The 24,307-nt window shown below is 38.4% G+C and overlaps 1 long non-coding RNA gene across 1 annotated transcript in view; it reads left to right on the top strand.

The window, feature by feature from the left end:
* Positions 1–19,772: 19,772 nt before the first annotated feature.
* The window catches only part of LOC136292979 (uncharacterized), a 28,696-nt gene continuing 24,161 nt past the window's right edge, over positions 19,773–24,307 (top strand). The window contains exons 1-2 of the long non-coding RNA XR_010722033.1: positions 19,773–19,915; positions 20,864–20,942. This is a non-coding gene — a long non-coding RNA (uncharacterized lncRNA). The remainder of the gene's footprint in view (positions 19,916–20,863; positions 20,943–24,307) is intronic.

Below are 24,307 nucleotides of genomic sequence, written 5' to 3' on the forward strand. Positions count from 1 at the left end.
AATTCCTTTTTGCCATTTGTGCCATATAGAAACCAAGACTACGGCTGTTAGGGTGATGTGGGAGACTCCAATAGAGATGAGACCTTGCCTCTGTCTGCTCTGCTTCTGTTCCTCCTAGTGGCAAATAGCTTTATGGCCTTTTTCTAAGGGGTGGGGATTTACTTAAGCCATGTACCAGAAAACAAATTTCAGTCTCTGAATCCTGTAAACAGTGTACTAGATATTGTGTTTCGAGCCTGTGGTGAGGACAACTTTGTGGTCCATGAAGGAGGAACTTGGAGGACAGTAAGTGGGGCACCCAGGAACACATTCACTGTCAGGCAGGGGCTCCTTTGCTGGAGATGGAAATGGTGGAAGAAAGTTTCCTCCTGCTGGCATAAGGCCTTCACCTTGAAGTCAATGGCCATGTAGGGGACCAACCCTGTTTCCCAGGAGCAGGAGGGAGAAATACCTGAGAGTCTGGGAGATGACTGTGAGCTTTTTCCGGGCACCCAGAAAACTGGGGCATGTAGAGCAACAGCAGCCAACACCTGGCATTTGGCCTTGGCTAGACATCACTTTCACTGGAACAACCCACAACAACTTCATGAAACTCCCCCTTCTCCACCAGTACCCTGAAAATTTAGGTGACTCCCAGTGTTTTCTTCCTAAACACGTTTTTCAGCTCTACTTTCATGATTCTTCCAGTCACTAGGGAGCTTCTATATCTATCACCATGTATTTTTCCCACTAATTAATAAAGGCTTCCACTTTGGTGGGTCCTCCTTTTCATTTCTGATGGATGCACCATTCTCAGAAGAACCTGCCTATGATGTTCTAGAGAGAATATTGTGGGCACATTAAGGGATCTGATCTTTTCACTAGTAAAGTGAAGTATAAATGTACTGTCACCAGTATGCCAATTTTATTTGCATTATAGCACCTCAGCCTTGTAATTAGGTAGATTGTGCAGAATTCAGTGAAGTTATTAAAACCTAAACGTTTATTCAGTGTCTCTGATTTACCCTCTTAATCATTTACTTGTTTGCAAGAATTATCTGTTCTGCATCCACCTGGAGCCTTTATTTTATTACACTTTGTGATCTAAAATTTGGCTAAAAGAAAAACCCTCAAGGTTGACAAGGACTGGGATTGACAGAACTGTGGCTCTTTGAAATCCCTGTTGTCCATTTAAATTTTAATGTTTCTATCATTTGTTCCTCAGTGTAAATTAACAGCCATGGCAGTGTGTTGGGTTTCTTTTCTGAAGTCAAGACTTTAAATTTAATTCAATAGCCTAGATTTACAGCTATTCGATATTTCACAAGGCAGAATCAATAATGTGACTGAAGTGAAGAAGATAAAAATTTATGGTATCTTGCAATTTAATGGTTGAAAAGATGCAATTGGAGAGATCATAAATTGTGAAGGAGTTTATGCTTCATTGCTCCTGATTCAGTGCTTGCTGTTAGAACTTGATTTGTGACTATTCACAAGGTGTGATTAATGGTGTGATCGATGCTTGCTTCAGTGCAGTAAAGCAGTTGTAATGCTCTTCATTAGAATAAATAAAATAAATTGACTGAGGCTTTATAAAAACTGTGTAACATTTAAAATCTAAAATGTCAATTTTTTTTTCCTGTTACAATTTAGGTTTCTTCAGGCAGTTTCCACCTACATCACATCAGTCATTGTCATTCTTTTTGGATATTATAGAAATCCATGTGGGTTTGGGTTAGCTTTATGCAAAGCTCAGTGAAGGGGAAAAAAAAAAAAAAAAAAGACTTGAATAAGGCTGACTAGAGACTAAGATTTCTCATGGCTGTGTTTTGCCATCCTGGAAAAGTACATGTATTCTCCTTAAGCACATGCAAGTTTAAAGGGATCAAGGCAGAAAATGAATCTTCCATATGCAGCTGTACTAAAAACAACAAAAAATTAATAATGTTCATTGTTTTTAAATGGGATGGATGTATGATTGGCGCCCTAGCAGAGACAATGAAGATAAAGAGTCCTTTTTGAATGATGTTTTTTGGTTTAAGGATGTTCATTACATAATCCAAAGCTGTCTCACAGTATGCTCTAAAACAGACAGGGGAATACAAGAAAACTGCAACAGCCTTGAAAGGCAGTAGAATGTAATGATTTTAATGTTGTCATTTAAAGAATTTGGCTCCAGGAGATACAAACAAGAAATAGGGTGGAGGATGCCTTGTGCATGATATTTAAATCTCCTGCAGTATATGGATCATTTTGAAGTTTTGAAAGTATAAACATGCTGTGTAAAACCTGGGGGGTGAAGAAATTGTACCGTGAAGCTTAGGGGAAAAAATTCTACTGTGGTTTGAATCTAGAGCTTTTCATTTACTTTTGTTTGCCTTATAGAGAGATAAGCCTGTAACTAGCTGGAAAAGTTTATCATGTTTCCACTGTGCTCCCTTGCTCTGATTTTCTTTGGTGTCCTTTCTCATGGTGTGTGTAGAGATTTCAGGTTTGTATTTGATTTTAAGAGGAGCTATAGGTAAATCTAAAATTTCTAGACAACAAAGCACCATTTGAACAACAGCAATGAACTAAAAGTTTCCTATAATTTTTGTATCTTAAAATATGCTGTAGCAACTCCAGGCATCAATCACTCATTCTCTAATTGGAATAGCAAAGAGAATGAAAAATGTAAGGAAACTACAGACGTTTTTGAAACATATAGCTATGTCAAATTAATGCTTCTATTATTGCAAACAGTATTTACAGACTAGCAGTTGTAACTTCACAAAAAAATCTTAAAATAGATCGTATTCTCTCTGTCAGCAGTCTGGCAGAAATTCAGATATTAACTACAACACGTTCTGACAGTAAACACATGATAAAATGTGTGAGACTATAATGTAAGTAGCTAAGCTTTTATTTTGTAGATGATTTTTTGCTCCCTCACCATCAATTGAAAAGCCAATAATTCACACACATATACGAGTTTCTGTGAGTCATAAAAACTGGGCTTGGTAAGAGCAGACACAATGTAGCAGCAGCCATAGACCTTAGAGCATTGTAGCTGAAAGATCCCAAGAGCCACAGTACTGTAGTGGGCACAGAGGCGTAGTTACATCCTGCAGTCATGGTTACTTGACCACCTGAGTTTGCCTCTATCCAACAACTATGCAAAAATGTAGGGCCACAAGGAAATGTGAAACTCTAGTTGTGCGTAACAAAACGGAGGGTTGACTCAACCCAAAACTCCACCAATTCTGTGGCAGGAAGAATACCTGTGTCCCCACTTGCGTGGTTTGATTGTGGGGTTTTTCTCCCCAAGGAACTGATGACATATCCAACGTATTGCAATAATTTGGGAAGAAGCAATAGCATGGAACCCTTAGAACTTGTTTTAATTTATCATTATCAAATGCATTATCAGTCTTGTTTTACAGAAAAGAAGACTGAAGCATTGAACAATTTCTCCAATATCATATGCCAAATTTGCTGCAGAGTACTTTCCACCATCTCTTTAGACCTGTACCATATTCATAGAATCAGAATGTGCTGAGTTGGAAGGGACCCATCAGAATCATTCAGTCCAACCTCTGGCCCTGCACAGGATGTCTTAAGAAGCATCATGTGCCTGAGAGGGCATTTGCATTCCTCTTTTCAATAGAGAAAACCACACCCATTTATAAAGAGCGTCAGAAAGGGTGCTAGTAGGATTTTCTTTGTGACGTTTTGCTTACTTTCAACTGTTAAAAAAATTATTTTCTGTTAAGTAGGGGTGGTTTCAGCTATTTAGGCAGTTTGCAGGTATATTCAGCCGGAAACACATGGGCAGTATATAAAGAGTAGTTTTTGTTATCAGTCTGGTGGATGATGGTTTTACTGTATTTCTTCAAATGTGACATGCCGTAAGAAAATGGCTCAGATTAGGCCAGGTACTGAAAGCAATATGACAATACTGAAGAAGCAGAATATTACAGTGCAAGGGTTTTGGGAGGGCTGAGGCATTACACCATAACTGCTTTTTGTATCTGATCTAACCTCTTCAGAAAGAGCTGCACTCTACACTGTGCTGTGTATAGACATTCTTTACTGGCTCCACCAGCCCTGGGGGTTTTACCTGGCAGAAGAAGTTTTTGTGAAAGAGAAAAGGGTTTAAACTGAAAAAGCTCTTCCACACTGCCCTTCACAATGGGCTTTTCTTCTTCTATTTCCCCCCCCCATTAAATACCTTGCTGCAGTCTAACTTAGTCCACTTCCAAGTGGACTAAAAGAAAGGGCCACCCCTCAGGCAGAAGGAGATTGTTCATACAGGGAAACTACATGAACTGCTTAGAATACAAAAAGGATGGGTTTACTAGTGCTGGTTCATCAACACACAAAGGTAGCCTTGTAGTCCATTCTCCAGCTTTACGTGCCTTTGACATACCATGTGAACATCCAGACAGTTTGTGCTTTCTATTCAATTTTCCTCCAGAGTGAAAGTTGTTTTTTCTTGTCCAAACAAATATATTTCCTCCTTGTTTGAGTGGCTTCTCCCTTGAATCAAATATTCTCTTCTCTGTTTTCCTTTTCTTTGTAACAGTGTCAGTGGTTAAGATTTAACAGTACCATAAAATGCTAAGTGCTTTCAGTTGAGGTTCTTGAATAATTTCATGTTCCAGGCAGGAAGACTGAGGCATGGCATGATTTACCCAAAGCTCTACTCTTATTTCCTTGAGCTTAATCCTGCAACCTGATCAGTGGACCATTTGAGCATCAGGGAGATCATGCCTCTATAGCCACTCTTCTCAATTTTTGAAGAAGATGCTGGGTCTCCTTGTAGTAACCAGCAGATGCTGCTGCAGAGCATCAATACTACTCTTGCTATTTTTACTATCACTGTTAATGCTGAAACGGATACCATCTATTCCTGTTTAGCCTTTGCAAATTTGAGGTGGGCTGATGGGGTCTCTTTCATTGTTTCACAGGAGAGAGCGCTCTGTCTTCCCTTTGCTATTGCCATTTTTTTTCCCTAGTTATGAGTGTCTCTGTCCAGTGTCTATCAGTTTCTTATAGACCCCTTGCAGTTCATTACGGCGTTGCTCAATTTATTAGGACCAATCATGCATTCATACCTTCTTTCATCTGAAGTGCACTTTTAAATGTTAGACTACACACTAATCAAGTTGAACATAATAATGAGAGCACGTTCACATTGTTAAGGTAAATGATCCAATGCATTCATAGTGAAGACATATTTGAACTACAGTTTGTGCTTTTTGTCGCAATATTGAACATTCTGGACTAGTATGAATTGTGTTGTTTGGCAGCAGCCTTGCAAATACGTGATTATTATTGCATTGCTGGCAGAACTCTGGATATTTCATAGCAGCTTTGTGATAAATTTCTAAATTTCTAACTGGGGAAGATTTTATTGTGTAAATTTCCTTTTATAAATTAGGATATTAATACATGAATGGCACATCCACCTGGGCATACACGCGTCTTTACACTTAGAGTAGTGACTGATGTATGAGGCCGAGCTTGATACTATGAACTTCTTTTGGGAGAAGGCAGTAGGTATTTATTAGCAACTTCAGTGTTGTTAACACAGCATGTGAAGCTGCTGAGTGGAGCTAATAAAGTCAATTATTACTTTGGAGGGAGGAAGATGGGGGATAGTAAATGCATGAAAACTTTCTTTTCTTCATCCTTAATGGGGCACATTTTGGGATTTGGGCATTTTGCGTTTTTCCATTCCTCAGAAAGAAAAGGAACTGTTTGATGCAATTGTTAAAATTCTGTAGAACCTAAACGCTCTTGGTGCTGTGTGAAGAATTCTGTGCCAGAACTTCTGCAAAGAAAAAGACAGTTTTACATGAGTAAATTGGTCTGATTATATTTCTACAGAGCAAGCAGGATTAGGCTTCAGCTTTGTATAAAGATGTCCAGTCTTACAGCACTAAATGCACAGCTAAATGATGGTGAAACATGTGCAAGGTAATCTAGCAAACATGGGTAGTGATAGCAATGACCAGTAGCAGTCAGCAGTGACTATGACATAGTCCCAAGGTGCCAGTGTTTGTCTGCTGGACCCAGGCTGCTCAGTAAAGGTGGAGCAGAGCTCACTGTTCTTGCCATGCCTTCTGGAGAGCAGTGGAGCTCCCAGGGCAATGAAGTTCTTTGTTCTGTTGCTCCTTCATAATGTGAGTTGGAACATTTTCTCCTGAGGACACTTAAATTGGATTTCATTGCCTAATGTGAGTAGACTTATATATACCTTTAGGAAATGTCACACCAGGATGCAAGTGAGGTGGTTCTCACCTGTCTTTCCTCTTAAGGAGGTATAGAAATTCTTCCTAAGTGGTGTGGACCAGATTTTTCCACATTCTGAAGCAAAACTTTCCACAACAGTTAATTTAATGAAAGTACCACTCCCAGAAATATATCCATACTGGAGATCTTTCATTGCTGTTATTATGACTTTCCATGCATTAGTTAAGTGTCTCAGCATGAGGTTCAGCTGTGCTTTTAAGTCATTGTTCCCATTTTCAAAGCTGTAGTTTCATTTCTGTATAAAATTCTAGACTAATCATATCTCCTCTAAAGTCACGTGGGCAATTGCACATTAAAGACAAAATTTGGCCTAAGCTTTGCCAGCTTTTTTCAGGCCAGGGAAAATGATGAAAGAAAAGGGCACAAATCATGGAACAATCCAAGCTCTGTACCAAAGTCTCTAAGCCACCTTTCTCAGGGCAAGAGTGTATCCTCCCACTCTCCACATCTTTCACCTCAGAACGTCTGGAAAACAGGATTCTACAACTTAGGACATAGCAATATGAAAAGAAAATTTTCACTCTAAAATCATATTTAAATAATTTCAATACAGTTTAGAGCACAGTGGCCAAAATATTTACAGTAGGTTGTTTACCTTTTACCGCTCCTTATTTAGTTACATTTTCAGAATAATTTTATTTTTTAACTACTATAATTTATAAGGTAATATAATTGATTTTCATTATTTTGGCTGTATCACTCATGTTCCTAAAATAAAGTAAGCAGTGAAAAATGGGTACTGTGCCCAAACTCTCAAAGTTATTTATATGTCTCTAAAATCCAAACTGGAGGAGGCAAATGGAAAATTTGCATTTTTTGCATTGAAAAAAGCTTAACATCTTGCTGATAGTGTCAGAAAACCAAGCCCAAATTGCAGTGAGCACATGGAAACTCAGATTTGAATGCTGTACTTTAGTAAATATTATCTTACTCAGCTGATATGAAAACATTTATGCAGCAAATGAAAATAATTTAATTTGTGATATTTTCTTCAAGAGGAAGGCATAATGCATCACCTGGCTGTACTTCATTTTCCTTCTACAGATAAATCAGTGTCGTGCACTGCGTGAGCCCCTGCAGTGCTGCCAATGAGCCACAAGTTCACATGGCTTTTGCAGACTGACTGAGACTGAAAGGTGCTTTCAAATATTAAGCTGCCCTGCTTTAATGCATCTGATCTCTTTGGTCAGAGAAAATCCTAATTAGAGAAGAGCTATTCCTGATGACCCTGTAACACTCTTATGGTAGGATAAGTACATTTTCTAGTGCTTCTAGTTTCAAATAAGAGAACTGTAAGTTTCACTGTTTTACTTGAGATGACACTTCACAGTCTGATTTTCTCCTGTATTTTGTCTGTATTTTCCTTTCTAAAATTCTGCTCAGTGCTATTGGCCGTTTTTTCACTGTTAGTAAAATTACAGCTATTGCTTTTAAAAAGAGAAAGCAAAGGGACCAGTGAACCAATAAAATGAAAACTGTTCAGCAAACGTCTAAGTAAAATCTCAAATGTGTTGAGAATCCCAGGTCTCAGAGCTCTATTTAATTTTTCATCCAAATATGTCAGCTGCTAAGGCCAAGATTTACTAAAATAGCTTTTGGTGAAAAATTCTCTTCTAACTGAAGAAACCATTTCAAAGGTCATTTCAAAAGTTCTGCAAGATTTTTGACTTTCATGAAAAAAAAAAACAACAACAAAAAAAAAACCAACAAGGCAACATCACCCCAAATACTTTGGTAGAAAACTAAGATGTTTAGATTTCAAATTGTTAACAGAGTACTTGTAGCTGGGGTGCCTTTTTCTCTTTAGTGGTTCCTTGCTAATATCTACCATATGCTGCCATGCTAAATCCACTCCAGTGGAAGATGAAATCCAAGCAGAGCTCTTGTTCAGGGGAGGAATCATAATGAGATGAAGCACCAAATAAGTGATGTTCTGGGTCTAAAGCAATGTTTCCAAATTGCAGTGTATGCTCAAATCTAACCTTGTATTTCTTGTCTCCACTCTGGGGCCTTTCTGTTGTAATTACTTTCCATGCTTCTCCTTCTTACTGTCTCTGCTTTTTCTTAGGCTGTAATGGCTTGTGCTTTTCAAAATGCATGTTGATATTTTTGAATTTGTGTTTGTTAGTGGAAATTAACTTTATTTAGCATTTGGATTTCAGTGCAGTTTTCATTGTGCTATCCACCAGTGTTGGAGCCCACCAAAAAATAATTAGCTGCCCTACCCTGGCATTGCTGCAGTCTCTATCTAAGGAAGCCTCTAGCCTGCTAAGTGTGAGGGGGTTTTTTGGCAGGATCTGTTTTGACAAGTACTCTGACAACCACAACACACACAGAGGTCCCAGTGATGTTCTGCATTCTCGTTGGATATTGACTATCCCTAAGTCTGCCTGTGAGTTCAGGTTTGCATCAATTTAAAAAATGCCGTAGGGATCCCCCTGTAAGGTCACAAGGAACCATTTAAAATTCAGAGCTTTCAGGGGGAATAACTTTTACCAGGTGACAGGGGGCCTTTAGTCATCCCAACATTAATCTGCAATAGCCTCAGCACAGTTTACATCTGCAAGTGGAGGCCTGTTCCCGCACCAGGGAAATCAGTACCTCTAAGGCATCCTGTGACTTAGATTTGTGCTTCTGGATTTCTGTTCACTCTCCAAACCTTTCCTCTCAACCCCTTTAAACAAGAAATCTCTGTCCTTGTTTCTCATACCCGTTTTGCTGACTGGTGGAAACAGCAGTCTCCTTCACCTGCTTAGTCCTTTCCAGACTGAACACTTTCTAGATTGTCAGCAAAGTGGGCTTTTGTGGAAAAACTCTCCTGCCTCCTGGGCAGTGCAATAGCGAGCTATAACAAGGATCAGACCCAGTCAGCGTTGGAAGATGGCTGCTTCCTTTCCTTCTTTCCTCTTGCATGCCCACAGGAAAAAGCAAACAGGAAACACCCATTCTATGAAGGGATGCATGTGACAGGTAGAAGGGGGAGGAGTGTGGGCAAGATGCCCATGCATGCAGTATGTGTGTTCCCACATCCTGATTCACTCTGCTTTTCTTGACCAGGCTTGTCCCCAGACACATGTTGGCTCGCCAGACTTGGCCTAGAGGTGAGCAGGAATTACCAGCCAAATTATCTGCACAGGAGTACCAGGGTGCTCTCCAATGTGGCCTGGCTACAGGCTTTGCCATTGATTTAACGTGTGTCCTTCTTGTGTCATTCCCAGGGCAACTTTCCTTCCACTGAGAGGCTATGGGACTGCCAGAGAAAGCTGAGATTCCCATTACTTGGGGCCAGAGACCAAAATTCTGTGTACAAAGCCCAGGACCAAATGAGTTAGATGACATGTGTTACAGCTACCTGGGTGTGTGATGCATATGTGCCACTTCACGTACATGTATTTTCCGTGAAGTCTGATACCCTTAAGTGGCTGTAAGCTTTAGAGGCCTTGCTGAGCACCTGTGCTGTGATGCTAAATTTATGCTTGTAAGGAGAAAACTGCTGGTGTAGCCTCAAGGCAGGGGAGAGGGAGGCCCCCACCATCTCCACTTTACCTCTTTCTCTCTTCTTGCAATACACATCCAGGCACTGCTGCTCTCACCTGAGGACACGTGATGGTGTTAGGCTGCAATCCAGATCCATGTCTTACAGCTAAGGCCAGGTGATAAACTTTAGTGCTTCTTAGGAGCAGTGTTGCATTGTTAGCTTTACTACCAAAGGGCTTACACTAGAAGCAGGCTAACTTGTAGTGTTAACAAGGATTAATTCACAATGGATGATTTTTTTTTAAACAAAATACTTGTCCATCACTGTATGTCTTCCTTTATCCATCTTGTCTCTCATTTTGATTTTACTCTGATTATTATTTCTCAGTGTTTCCCTCTCTTGCTGTTCCTTTAATCCTTTCATTTTATTATTTCCCAATAAATAATTTTCCCTCAACAGGTGGAGCTCAAATAGTTGTTTCTGAAAAATTTTGCAGTTTACAGTCTAAGCCCATGTTTACCAATGCTGGTCTTGGTAATGACCTTGCAGGCCTCTCAGTAGCACATTCTTACACTCTGTAGAGAAGGGGGAAAGTAAGAATTTACACTTTCTTTTCAAACTTAATGCAAGCTTCTCCAGTTGCCCACCTTCTTTTCCCCTTCATTTGCACTTGAAGCAGCTCTCTTGCACAGCCTTGCTGCTGGACCTGACAGCTCTCTTGAAGGAGGGTGATGGTGTTGCAGGGTGTGATGGGTACAGAGTTCTTTGGCACGCGAGATCAGGCTGCAACATTACCTTTGTCTCTTTACTTGATGAATAGGATACACGTGTTGCTGAATGAATGCTTTGTTCTGAAAGATCCAGCTGGCTCCTGGCCTGCATTTATATGACTCATGTGGTAAATAGCTGCATATTTTTAATTCTTAATAAAAATATTTATTATATTGGCTGTAGAAGTCTGACGGAATTCTTTCTTCGTCTGATGCTGCTGTACTACTTCAGTTTTGCACGAGGTATTGTCATATTGTAGCACCTTTCACTTGCTTAGTTTAATAATCTGATAGTTCAAAGCATCTTTCAGATACTTTCTTTTTGGTGATATCAGACTGATTTCTTCATCAGCTGAGAGGATAATTTTCCCCTATAAGGTGTGCAAAGAAGATCATGGTAGAGGGCCTCTGGCAAATTGTCTTTTTTATTTATATGTTGCCTCATCTGGAAAGTGAGTATCTATGTTTTGTACCTTTTGGTAGAGAAAATTTTCAACCAATTTCTTTCACTTTCAGAGGTGGGCTGGTTATTTAAAGATTTGCTTCTAGTATTTTTCAGACTAATTTGCACTGGGCAAGCCCATGCCATGATAAGTAGTTTGATTCCTCAAGGTAGCACCAGTTGAGCTGGTATGAAACAGTGAGTCCTTAAAGTGCCCAGTGAGCCTTCAGAAAAACAGTGTGAGGGCTGGATAACTATACTGGCTAGCTGGGTTGTCCTAGTTCTGTAATGAGCTTAGGTAGTGTTAATTCCGTAATCTCTGCATCCCACTCAATTGTATGTTATAAGCATACTCTCTAACACCTTACTTTTGTCCTCATTTTTCTTCCTTTGTTAATTAGATAAATAAAAAAGATGCAATGTTGCATGTATTGAGGGGGAAACAAACAAACAAACAAACAAACAAACAAACAAACCCTAACAATGCAGCCAATTTTAAGGCAGGCCATTTACCAATCCAGAACTATAAAGAAAAATAATTTGTGAGTGGAAATGAGTTGCAGCCTAAGCTCAAAGGTGCTGCCATCTGTCAAAATGAAATAGTTGCGTTTATACAGAACCCTACATCCAAGGACCTCGACGTTAATGCTATTAAACCACATAACATCCCAGTGAGGGACCTAATAACACCATATCTGTTATAGAGATCAAGGAGATAAACCTGAATTAAATGACTTTCCCAAGAAATAACTATCTGCTACTGGCAAGAAAAAGAAGTGAACTAATTGACCCTGTCTTTCAGAACCTGTTTTAATCTTGAGACAATTCTACTTGCTCATCCACAAGTATTTCCCTCACAGTTTACCTTAACATGTTTTATATAAACAGCCAGAAAACCGTAATGTGTCTGAATTATGTAACGTGTTTTCCAATACAAAGAGCCCATTAAGCATATTCATTTTTCTGTCTGGCTCCACCAGTTCATAGTTTCCCCTCAATGATAAGGCATTATGAAGCTCTATATTGTATTTTTCATTTGGAGATTTATAGACTGCAATTTTTTTCTTTCCCTGCCAGCTTATCCACTACACAAGCTAACACCATACCTCATTTCTGCCATTGATATGGCTATTTTCAACAATGTGAATGAAATACCTGGTGTGATAAATATTGAAGTGTATCTGCAGTTTCATTTTCACATACAATTGACACTTTTCGGAGAATAAAACCATTGCTGCAGTATTTACTAAGTGTCCCTATTTTAATTCTGATCTTCTTGAAGAGTGTTTCAATAGAGCAAGCAATTCAACATAATTTCTCTTCATTTGTGACCATGTTATATTATTTCAACATAATCATGCAGTAATAGAATGAGTTATGTTTATGACACACAATTCATATTAGAAAATGTGCATATAGATACCACAATAATTCTAATATTGCATTTCACTACCTGTTCAGTGACAGGGGAATGCACTGTTCTACTACACTGAGTTACAAATGCTATACAATGTAATCCTGCTGAAATACCTGTTGGGATTTTAATTTTGCAGTGTTAATAATTTTTCTGTATTGCCAAAAAAATTAAGATCAGTTTCAAGTCTGTGTATTTTTGAGTGCCATTTATTTCCCCTTTTTACTTTGTCTGTTAAGTCTTTCTTCAACACATTAAGTTAGTATATGAAAAACACACAAGTATAGTGATTGATACTAGTGTATGAACTCTCCTAACAGTTTAATGTAGTATTTCTTTTGCTGCTGCTGTAGAGGTATTTCTACAGCCTGTCTTTGGAAATAGGCTCTCTTCATTCTTATTGCTAAGACAGCTTGCTTGCAATGTTTTGTAGCTGTCTTTCTGGACAAAGGGTAACCATTTATGTTGGTTAGAAATCCTTGTGCTTCAGTGGGCCTGGTTCTTTCAAATAACTGTTTTTTGCACCACTTCTGCTGCAGTAGAATCAGTTCGAGTACAACTCTGGAACAAAGAAAGGATTAGAATCCCTTTAACACATGCACAGCCGCTGAGTAACTCAATAAGCTCAATCAATGATGAATGGTAACTCTTCAATAGGAATCCTGTCAATTCTGATAGAATTTTTGACATCTTTTTTATCTATTCTTGATCAAATATTTTTTAGAAGAACAAAACACTTATTTAATGCGGTATAGCTATCACTCGTTGTCATAAATGTGAAAAGTTAAATTACTATTTTCCTGGTATGAACTATTAGTTTTATAACCTACCCTTCAAGAGGAAGGGAGAGATAATTGCAATTACAGGATTTTGGCACACTGGTTATTCAGTTTTGAGTTGTGGGACATGAACAGGGAATACTGTGATATACAGGTTTGTTTTTGCTGCCTTTATGCTAAAGACAAACTCAAAAATCGTAGCTATTATTTCTGTACATCCTTCAATTCTGCCTAGTTGAGCCAGTTAAATTAATTTCAGGGATTCCTGAACAGAATTTGCTGGAGCAAAGTATCAATGGAAAATAAGTGAAAAGGTAGTGGGCAAAGAGAGTAAGTGTCAATGGCAAAGAAACAGGTAACCCCCAGACTCTTCAAGTCATGGCTTGGCATCCTCCCTGTTATCAGTGAGAAATGATTTGAAGGCCTCTCTTAACTTTATGAGGTTTGGAGAACTTTCAGCACCTGCAGAGCAAATGTGGCAGAAAAGGCAAAAAGTTACAGGATGTTTTCTGGATGGAGTTAGACTTTCAACCACTTTGCTTCTGTATTATAATGGTGACACTTATTCTCCCACTTCTTGTACTGCACAGTTCAGCACTGTGAAAAACAGAAAAGATTTCCTTTTTGGCATTGTAGCAGCATCTCTTCCTTAAATGCACTTAAAGGCAAAGAAATAAAGGGAGGTTGTGCCAAACATACAAAAGGAATATTTGGTTTTTTCCAAGGTTTGAAACAATGAAAACTATAAATATACTAAAATCTGTAGAGGAAGTTTGGGTCAGGTAGATCCCGTGGGTTGTCTCCTGTGAGGACTGGTGCTTAAAGTGAAAATCCTGCTTGGATACTTATAGGCATGAGGCACAGCTTTAACATTAACTGTAATAACATCTACTCTGTTAGCTGTGTTCTCAAAAACCCTTGGAAGAGAAAACAGGAAAAATTATGCTCCTTTCAGCTGTTAAAGGTAATTAATTTCATCGATGATCTTATTATTCCTGATGCTAATGCCTACTCTTCCATTTACTTCCATTCTCTAATCCAGGAATGCCTTGACTATAGAGATTAGTAAAAGTTTTAATAGTTTTCGGTTGATGCTATTTATTTAAGATAATCATATTGTAGTGTTTGCCTCCACTTTTGCAATTTGCTTTGGATATCTGGAGCTGTAAGAACACTACTTTGAATCAGTCTGCACCATTCACTGTAAGACTGAATACCTGGTATTTTAGAGGAAAGAAGTCACAGGATATGTGTCTTTGCCCGGGACTGCAGAATGGGAGAAGAAATTAAAGAAAAGCCACCATAAAAGCCATTGATTCCTTTAAAGGTAGAGGTAGACTGTGGGAGCTTTAGCTTATGCACCAGCTCTGAGGTGTCCAGTCCCTCACCTACTATCTGCCAGTGGAAATTCTTTTACAAGGAAGCTTCGCTGGTAAATCTCAGCTTAAAAGGAATATGTGGGAAAATTAATACAACCTTAGAGTCTTGTGAGGTTTCTATTGCTTCCCTGTTGCTACCTGTGATATTTCCATTATGGTCTTTCTTCATGGTCCTTGGAGAGTTCCCACCTGATGTGGACAGAGTCACAAAGCTGTGAAGGTGACTCATACTTATCCTTTGAAAGAGGAAGACCTGTGTACAAAAGGACAATCTCCACAAGGGTACAAAGGAGATGCTTCCATACCTGCCAAAATAAACAAGTGAAATCTTCTGGAGAAATGTTCTCCGGTCACTTACAGAGGTGCTTATGCATTCTTGTATGTCCAAATAGTGACCAGCATATCTGAGGGAAAAGCTGTTACCGGAGTTTAAATGCACAGACCTAGACACATGGGCTCAGAGGGAAATGTAGGAAACTTCCTAAGAGTTCCATCTTTTTTTGCAGTTTCATTTGGCGCTACAAAATAGAGTTGTTGGAGACAAAGAAAGAAAACCTGAAGAAAATTTAACTTAGATTGACATCGGAACATTAAAAACACACAAAAAATTTGATTAATGTTGACTTCTTCCTGCAGTTTGGGAAAAATACTTTTTTAACATATAAGTTCTACTTTAAGCTTTGCTTTAGAAAGCCTCCCTGATGTGCTGAAAGGTTCAAAGAAGTGCTAGATAATAACTAGTGAAGTCAAGACACAAAATTACTGCATGGTGAGCAAAAGAAGCAAGCAATGGATGCAAAGCCTCAGGATGGGAAATATATTTTCAGATGTTGTTCCTGATTTTCTATAACCGTCTGTTGTCAAATCAAGCAATGTATTTCCAGTCAGTTTAGAGGGAATATATGCTCTATTTGCTTACCTGCAGTAAAGTGTTTTGTTGTTATTGTTTTGCTATAGTTTTGGTTATGGTAAATATTTTAGAGCTGGATGAATGGAAGGGCAAAAAGAGATGTTGTTGTTCTTTTTTCCCTTGAGGCCAAATAGTCTACTAAAGTGTGCTTCTGTGCTTCTTTTTGCTTGAAAGGCTTTGAAGCTTATTATGTTCAGGAACTCCAAATCATCATTGTGTACCTTGTTAAATTTCCAAAAGGATGGGGGAGACAGGAGATGGATCAAGGAAGATGGCCTTTGTCTTTGTGGTTATTTCACTTTAAAACACACATGTGTCTGCAGGAGAAGTGGCCAAGAGGGGATAGGAATTTAGAGTAAATGTTTTAGGATGCTTGGATCCAAAGGTTAGTCTTCTGCATACAGATATCTAATAAATCTAGACCAGGAGACATTATACTCTAATGGCCTACGTTAGGCGTAAGCATTGAAATGAATCTTTTTTGTATTTCTACTGGATTGTTAATGTGAGGAGGAGAATTCAAGCATTCCAACTCTATGGATTTACATTGTCTCTTTTTTTTCCCCCCTAAAATAGCTTAAGAATTAACAGATTTTTCTGACCTAAAACTATGTGTTTTCTATTGTCAATTACAATCCAACAGCCAGATTTGCAATCCTATGCTATTGCAGTAGAAATTTTAATATCTCTAAGTAATTTTTTACAGACACAAATGTTCATTCCTGGAATCCTTTTGGATTCTCAGTGAAGCAAAATCTAACAGACATTATTTAATTATATATGTATCAAATACTTATCCTATATACTCTTCTCTTCTCTTCTCTTCTCTTCTCTTCTCTTCTCTTCTCTTCTCTTCTCTTCTCTTCACATTCAGGATTCTTTCAGACAAAGAGAACCGCCTGACTTTTTCATATATTGAGAAAATTTTATTGAGCTAATTTGCAGGCTAGAAAACAATGATCCAAGAAGTTAACTACCTGTCATTGTTAACGCCTTGCAACGTGATATGGAACAGAAGAGAAGCCAGAAGATTACTCTGTAAGTTGTAAGTGAAGCTCTGATAGAGCACTCATGTGGCAGTTATAAAACAGAGTTTTCAAGGGTGCTGTGGAAAGTTAGAGGCAACAAGCTGAACTAATAAAACCATCTATCCCATAGGTAAATGAGTAAGCAGAGTGATTTTCCAGCCCAGTATCAGCTTAATACGTAGGTCAGAAGAGGAGAGAGAGCGTAGAACATAAACCCACATTTTGTGGGACAGAAGAGGAGGCTGTTGCTGGCTTGTTGGCTAACCTGCAGTTAGACAGAGGAGTTAGCCCTTGTCTTGGAGGTGACTGCTGGAATTTTTTACTACATGGAAGATATTCCAAATCTACAAATATAATTTGGTGAGAAGGGGCCAAATTTGGACCTGTCAACTTTGACACATCCCTTAAAATATTCCAAATTATAGCAATGGTGTGTAAGAGAGTTGTAACAAAGGAGAGATTTTCAGCTCTTTTAACAGAGAGCTATATAATCACACTTTCTTGTAGAAGCATTCAGTGTGAAGATCTGTCAATAGAAATCTCAAACTGTGAATATACAATTGCACTTTATTATCCCTTTGTTATTTTGTAACTACATAGGTATGACAGACAGAAACCGATGTTAAAAGAAATCCACAATTGTCACTGTGTCACATGCATGAATCCCACTGCTGGAAGTTTTTCAGTAAATCAGCATCTTTGGGTAGGTACACCAAATGCCGTATTTTAACAAAATGTTTTTGCTCACAGTAACACTCAAGCTCTTAATTTAAGGAGAATGAACAACCTAAGGTTTTGTCACTGTAACGCACAGCAGACAGATGGTGCTCTGCCTTTCACAGAGCAAACAAGGAACTAAACAGTGATAAATACCAGATAAAAGGTGCCAAGGGGGCAGAGTACATAGGGAAACCTTCAGTTAGACCCATTGCCAAGGCATGGCAATGGCAGCCCACATAAACAAATTAGGTGCTGTATTGTAAAACAATAATCATGTGTAAGACACCCTAGGTGTCCTCAAAAGTCCTTTGACTCTCTAAGGAGTACAGTGAGAGAGTACACAGAGGTCTCCAAACCTTCACACACCAGCAAGATTATTTGTTTTCCTTTGTGCCTTAAGCATTTGTGGTGTACTGTTCTTGGGCCTGGAAACCAGCCACACACAAAACAGAGAGAGATGGAAGCATCTGGTGAAATTCAGAGTTCTGTCTTTCATGAAAGATGAAGAGACGGGAGCAAAACTCTGTCTGAGGAGTCTCTTTTTTTTTTTTTTTTTTTTTTTTAAAGAATTAACTTCATTTCGTGTTAAAATTGATTTGTGAATTCTTTGTTTCTGAGTTTTGGTAGGATGTGTTGGCTGTGTTTTGTCTGCCAGTTCAAATGAGCTCTTTGTGCCAGTAGCATAGCATTATTTTCTTGCCTTGTGCCAAATCCTGGTTGCCACTGCCTGTACCTCTGCTCAGGGTCAGGGTCAGGGGTTTCCATCTTTAAAGTGCTTAGGGTTTGAATTTCAAAGATTGGCAAAATGTGTCTGTTAGGATGTGCACATAACAATTACCTCAACAGTCACACTTTTCTGAAAGCTTGTGTCTGTGCTATATTTATTAAATGCATAGACTATTAAAGGAAACAACAATTCACTTCCCTTAATCCCATTTCTGACAGACCCACGTGCAAATCTTCCACGAGAGCCGTGCACCTGTGACTGAGCTGATGGAGCAGCAAAGCGGAGAGGAGGCCTGAGATCAGCACCCTAAACAACCAGACCTCACTGAGTGACAGCTTGTTTGTGTCCTGAGTGATGTGCAGGATCTGGTCTGGAATCTCACAATGGAATCGCTGCTCTGTGACAGTGACCGTAATGTACTTCAATTCAGTCCCCCACAGGAACAACAAAGGCCAAAAAATCCACCACAAGTATGCTTAACTTCAAAAAGAACAACTCTGTGAAAACAGGGAAGCACACTAAAAAGAAGTTAAAATGGGCCACTAAAAGAATTAAATTCTTCCAGGCAGTAAGAAGATCTCTGAAGCAGGGACACAGCAGCAGAGCATGCCCCATCCTTTGGGAAAGACTTCAGAAAGGGTGAAAAGAGCCTTGCATAGCTAATCAGCAAAGGAAAAAAGGCTGTTAGAAGTAAGATAATTCAGAAAACCAAAGGTGTGTCTAAACTAAGTAAGAAAGTCTGCACTCTAAAGACTAAAAATAAATCTGTAATCAAACTAGCCAAAAGAGTTTAAGGGATCAGCTTCAGGGATCAGAATTTTCCCTGAACATTTTTTTTTGATCACTTTAGCAGAAATAGATGATGACCAGCACATAAAATGTCAAAATAGCCACACATTTTTTGTACTGATATTTGCTGTGAGCAAAAGTGGGGATAATCCCACCAAGAAAACTTTTTTTTAAGAAGATAGTGGGGACATCAGCATAGGCCTGAGGAAGGATTAACAGGACCAAAAGGGAGATCCATGCTATTTAAAAATACATGAGAAGTTTGGTAACAATATGAAGTTCTTCCAGGTAGTAATGATGAGGATCAGTTGTGAAAAATTGCCAAAGCGATTGGGTAATAAAATTACCCAGATGAAATTTAGAGTAGATAAATGCAAAGTACATGCACACTGGGGGAAAAAGCCTTTTTCATACAGAAGATGATGGGCTCTGAACTGGTGATTACCACTGAAGAGTGAGATATGGGCGTTATGATAAATAGGCCAATGAAAAGATCGTGTCAGTGCTTGGCAGTAGTTAAAAAATGTAATCAATATTTAGAAGTTACTAGAGAACAGAGAACAAACAGAAAACATAATTATCCCACTGTGTAAAGCCATGATGCACCAGGACATTAAAAATTAGGTGCAGTTCTAGACATGTCATTGCAAAAATTATGTTTTTAGAACTGGAAAAAGTCCAGAGAAGGGCAGCAAAGATGACTTAACCAACAGCTTCTGTGCAGAAGCTGGGAGGCCTGATAGCATTGAAAGGAGGCAACGTGAGCAGCTGTGTTCGAGATCTACAAAACCACAGCTACTAGCCAGAAGGTATGTACAGACTCACTGTTGTCTCTTACAGTGCAAGAACATGTGAAAGAAATGGAGGAGAGAAGTTTAAAACAAGAGGGATTTCATGCAGTGGATAAAGGACCTTTGCAACTCCTTTCCAAAGGCTTTAATGAACACAGGTTTTCATGCAATCAAGGGGACACCAGAGTTTATAACTGGAAGAGTGCTACCTTCTGTGTGTAGATAAAACACAACCCACTCAGAAAATTTCCTGAGCTGAGAATATTCAGAAGCTATGAGAGTATTAGGGGGGAAATATCATCTGTTCTTGTGTTGGTTTTCTTCTCATCAAGTGGCTGCTGCTGACCAGCTCCCAGTCTGATGGAATTCTTTCTCTGGCCCAGTATGGCTGCTCATGTGCGTGTGATCACAGGTAATTACAGATGCAAACTTTGCACATCCAGATTGTTGTAACCTATCTTGCTAAACGAAATTTTTTTTTTTTTTTTTTTTTTTTTTTTTTTTTTTTTTTTTTAGATCAAGTATCAAAATGAGATTATAGTCATAATACTAAATACCGTGACACTTTATAATTAGTGACTTGCACTATTTTTCTACAGGGTAGCTCCTAATAATGAGATTCAATGTTGGCTATGAGAGTTGAAACAGTGGTGTCTTGGCTGTGGGGACAGTGTTTAAGTGGGCAGGTTCAGTTGGTGTTTCAACCATTCATTCATAGCCTTGAACAAGAAGCTCAGGTTCACTTCTTTTCATCTGCTAATTTCAGCTGAAATGAAGACAGCTGATTAACTGAAAAGGAAGGAGTCCTTTTATCTTTAATAGCAGACCTTGTGCCTGGCTACCATTTTGCTCTGTTAGTCTCCTTTTTTGCTTCTATTTCACTGGTCACTCAGAAATATGTTTAGCATGGATTTTTGCCTTACCTTGAGTTCTTCCCTATGCAGCAACTTTTACTTGTGCAGTTTTAGTATCTTTTAATACCTGGAAATATACATATTCTTAAAAAAAAGTTTAAGCATTTATTCATTTATTGAAACCATCTTTCCAGCTTCTGAGCTGTTCTCTGTATTGTATTTGAACTTGTCAATAATATTTTTTTTTGTAATTGATAGAATTGAAAAACACATCTCAAATAGCATCTTGTTATAGCTGTTACGAATCGCTGTTCTAATACAGCCTATATTAGTATATTTTGTAATTAGGTTAATTACGAATGTTCTATGATATGATTTTATTTGAAAATATTGATTAATCCAAAGTGCAATTTCTTAAAAATTGTGGGAGTCTTACAAATTTCTGTTTAGCTGTGTTTTTTAAGCTTTCTGATTAACAGGTATTATTTTTTTTTTCTTTCACACAGGCATGAACAGTGAAAATGATGGATTCTGTGTTTTGCCCAGTCATATCTGAGCCACACCAAGGGGAAAAAACCATCCTGGGTAATTTTTTTGAGTTCTCTTGTTTTTTAGGTGACTGTTAAAAATACCATAAAGATGTTAATAATAGAATTATAGTTGAATCGATCCAAGATAGGGGATCAATATGTCACTCTCCTCAAGAAATTTAACAACTCTATAGTTCTTTTTTGGTCGATACTCCACTAAGGTGCTACCTAACATATTTTTATTTTTTTATAAACAACATTCATACTCTGAACTATGCCAATTTGATTAATCATACGCAGATTACTAGTCATTCTGAAAAGAAAATGGCTGCAAAGGAGCATGCTGCCCTGAAGTCAGGCACATTTGGCAGGCTTCATACTAACTTGATAGTAATTATGATCTCCATCGGGTGAGACAGGCAGTGAATAAGATATTTAACGCTGTGTGCTTTGGCTGTGAAAACCTTTTCAACTTGTGCTTTCAATTTCTGGGTTTCAGTGTTATTAAAATATCTATGTGGGTATATTTTAAAAGAAATAATTATCCTTTCCTATACACACACTATTTTTTTAATCTCAGGGAATTTTCTCTGTTTACTGACTGCTCCCCAGAGATTGATGCTCCAACCACCATAGAGAGAGCAGGACCATAAATATCCTTTTGCAACACAGGAGCTGCAGTTACAGTGTACTGAAATCTATCATCTCACTCATATAAGATGCAATCTGTCTGCATCAGAAAATTACCCAGAACTTTCTACCCACAGTGACTACGTTCAACTATGGTTTTAATTTTAGAGATCTGATGTGTATATTCCAGGTAATATAGGTCTTTCTATGTAGTTCTTGTATTTATAAATTACTCTTCCTCTTTTCTAAACAATATAGATTCTTGTACAATTTATGTAATGCTTATTGTTTTAACACTGCTAGTCTAACTCAGTGGAGAGTTCTCCAAATAAACATGTATAGACTATGTCAATACTCAAACTAACTACTATGCATGAACATTAAATAATGTGATACCATTTTCTCATGGAAATCCACTGGCAACCAGCAAGAGAATGCAGCATTCTCAGTCAATGAGGAGCTTAGCCATAAGATATCTAGACTGTTGTAATTATCAGGATAGAAGTGCTTATAAAATCTCAGGGGACAACTCTCCTACAAGCCTGAAAATTACCTCACAAACTGAAGGGTAAAGAGAATAAATTTGACCACGTTTCATATACAATTGCACTGGATTCAGTCAATTCAGAATTGTTCTGAAACGTCTGGAAAAGTTGGTGTTGTTTGTAATTATTATTTTAAGAACCATAATGCATTGCATAACAGCCATGATTCTATTCCTCGATTTCTATTGTATAAAGCTTCTAGCTGGAAGTTTAATATTAACTAAATAGGTTTGCGAGATCTACTGGTAGAACTCACATCTTGCTTCTTGTGCCATTCCAAGACGCTTCTCCTTGGAGGGTAGAGTAGTGGGAATGAGAGGGCAAGACCAAATTTTAAAATGTTGGACTAATGCCTCTAGTGCAGTCAAGAGTATGAATATGATTGATGACTGCAGTGATGTGGAAGGCAAAATACTGACATGTTACAATAAAATTTTTTTGAAAGGTCAAAATTTTGGGACCAAGACAAGCTGCCACACGATTAAGAAAATAGGTTTGTGTTCCAGACTGCTCTGAAACTGAATGGAAACAGTTCCTGCAAAGAGTAGTTCTCCCAAATGTGTTTATTCCTAGTCTACCTATACAGCAAACTACTCTGCCCTGTGGTGCAAAGCTTGAACAAGCTGATTCAGGTTTCAACCAGAAACAACCTAAATGTGGCAGATCTGTGGTCCCTGCACACTTGAAAAAGTCAGGTAAATATGTCTGCAGAGATCTGATTCCCACATAACCAGGTTGTTTTCTTACTGAAGGCAGCTCAGACATAAAGCTTGCATGGTATCACATCTAATACATGGGGTCTGAAGTAGCAAATGATGAAATTTGAGCTCTGTGTTAAAACTGCCAGCTGCTTCTTTCCTTTTCCTTTTCCTTTTCCTTTTCCTTTTCCTTTTCCTTTTCCTTTTCCTTTTCCTTTTCCTTTTCCTTTTCCTTTTCCTTTTCCTTTTCCTTTTCCTTTTCCTTTTCCTTTTCCTTTTCCCTTTCCCTTTCCTTTTCCTTTTCCCTTTCCCTTTCCCTTTCCCTTTCCCTTTCCCTTTCCCATTGTTGTTTTGGTTTTTGTGTTTGCTTAGCCAACAAACCTCAGCACAACCTTGGGACCCCTGAGGTGTCCTTTCCACCCTCCCAGTTTTGTAAATTACCAGAAGCTTATGCGCAGGGCAGGCTGCAGGGAAGGAAGTGCAGGCAGAACGCTGGGGAGTCCAAGTGACTCCCATCGGAGGTGATGGCTTCCTTCCTCATCCTTCTCAAGTCCATGTTCAAATGTTATCATAGTGGTTGTCTTTTCAAACATGAATGGTCCTTCCATTTCCTCCTGCTTCCTCATGCCCACAATGTTTGGCAGGATCTTTCTTGAAAAAGCACTCTCATCACAGTTCCTGTACTGCCTCCTGCATGCAGGCAGAAAGTGAGGATGGAGATAAAGAACAAGGGAAAGCAAAGAACATCTTTGAGTTTTCCTCAATAAAATTATTGAAAAAATACTGTAAGATTTGGAAAGTCAGTGGACCTAGCATTATTTTTTTTTTCCAAGCTACCTTCCTTTTTGTTTAGGCTTCCTATCTGGGTTAGCTTTTAACAAATTCAGCTGTCACTTTCTATATGAGTGAGAACATTTTTAGTACTGTGGATCGAGCTGGCAACAAGTGAGCAGTAGTGTGAGACCATCAGTAGGTGTGTGGGAGACAGCAGCAATTTGGGAAGCCTGAAAGAGGGAAATCTGGTGAGGGAAATCAATGTTAAAAAAGCATGGTAAAACTCTTTCTGGTCATAATAGGTATTTCTGGAACAACTGTGCTGCTGAGAGCATGATTTGTTTTTCTGTTCTTCAGCAGTTTCTGATCTTTATATGTTATCTCTAGGATTTAAAATAATTTCCTTTTTTCAATGTATTTGGAAATATTAATCTTTTGATTGAGGTAGGAATTTTACCCATAGTTCCTGAGGGTCGCTTATTTAACATCTGTTTAGAAGCAAGAAGGAGAGCAGTTTTTTGAATCTCATACTACATCTGGATCAAAAAGGAGCATTTTAACAAGAAATACCCCGATTGTGGAAAATTTCCGAATAAAATTTCCCAATAGTTATATCTACTTGACATAAAAACACATACATTTTATTGAATCAACTTGTACGTAAATATGAAGAAGACAGTAGGGGAAGTATGAGCCACCCACACACCAAATACTTAATAACATGCTTGTTGAATTTAGTCTTAAGCCTCAGGGTGATTCCCTGCTGTAAAAGC

This window comes from Chamaea fasciata, unplaced genomic scaffold, assembly GCF_029207755.1.
Source record: "Chamaea fasciata isolate MVZ Bird 193981 ecotype frontalis unplaced genomic scaffold, bChaFas1.0.hap1 SCAF_8, whole genome shotgun sequence".
Classification (NCBI taxonomy): Eukaryota; Metazoa; Chordata; class Aves; order Passeriformes; family Sylviidae; genus Chamaea; species Chamaea fasciata.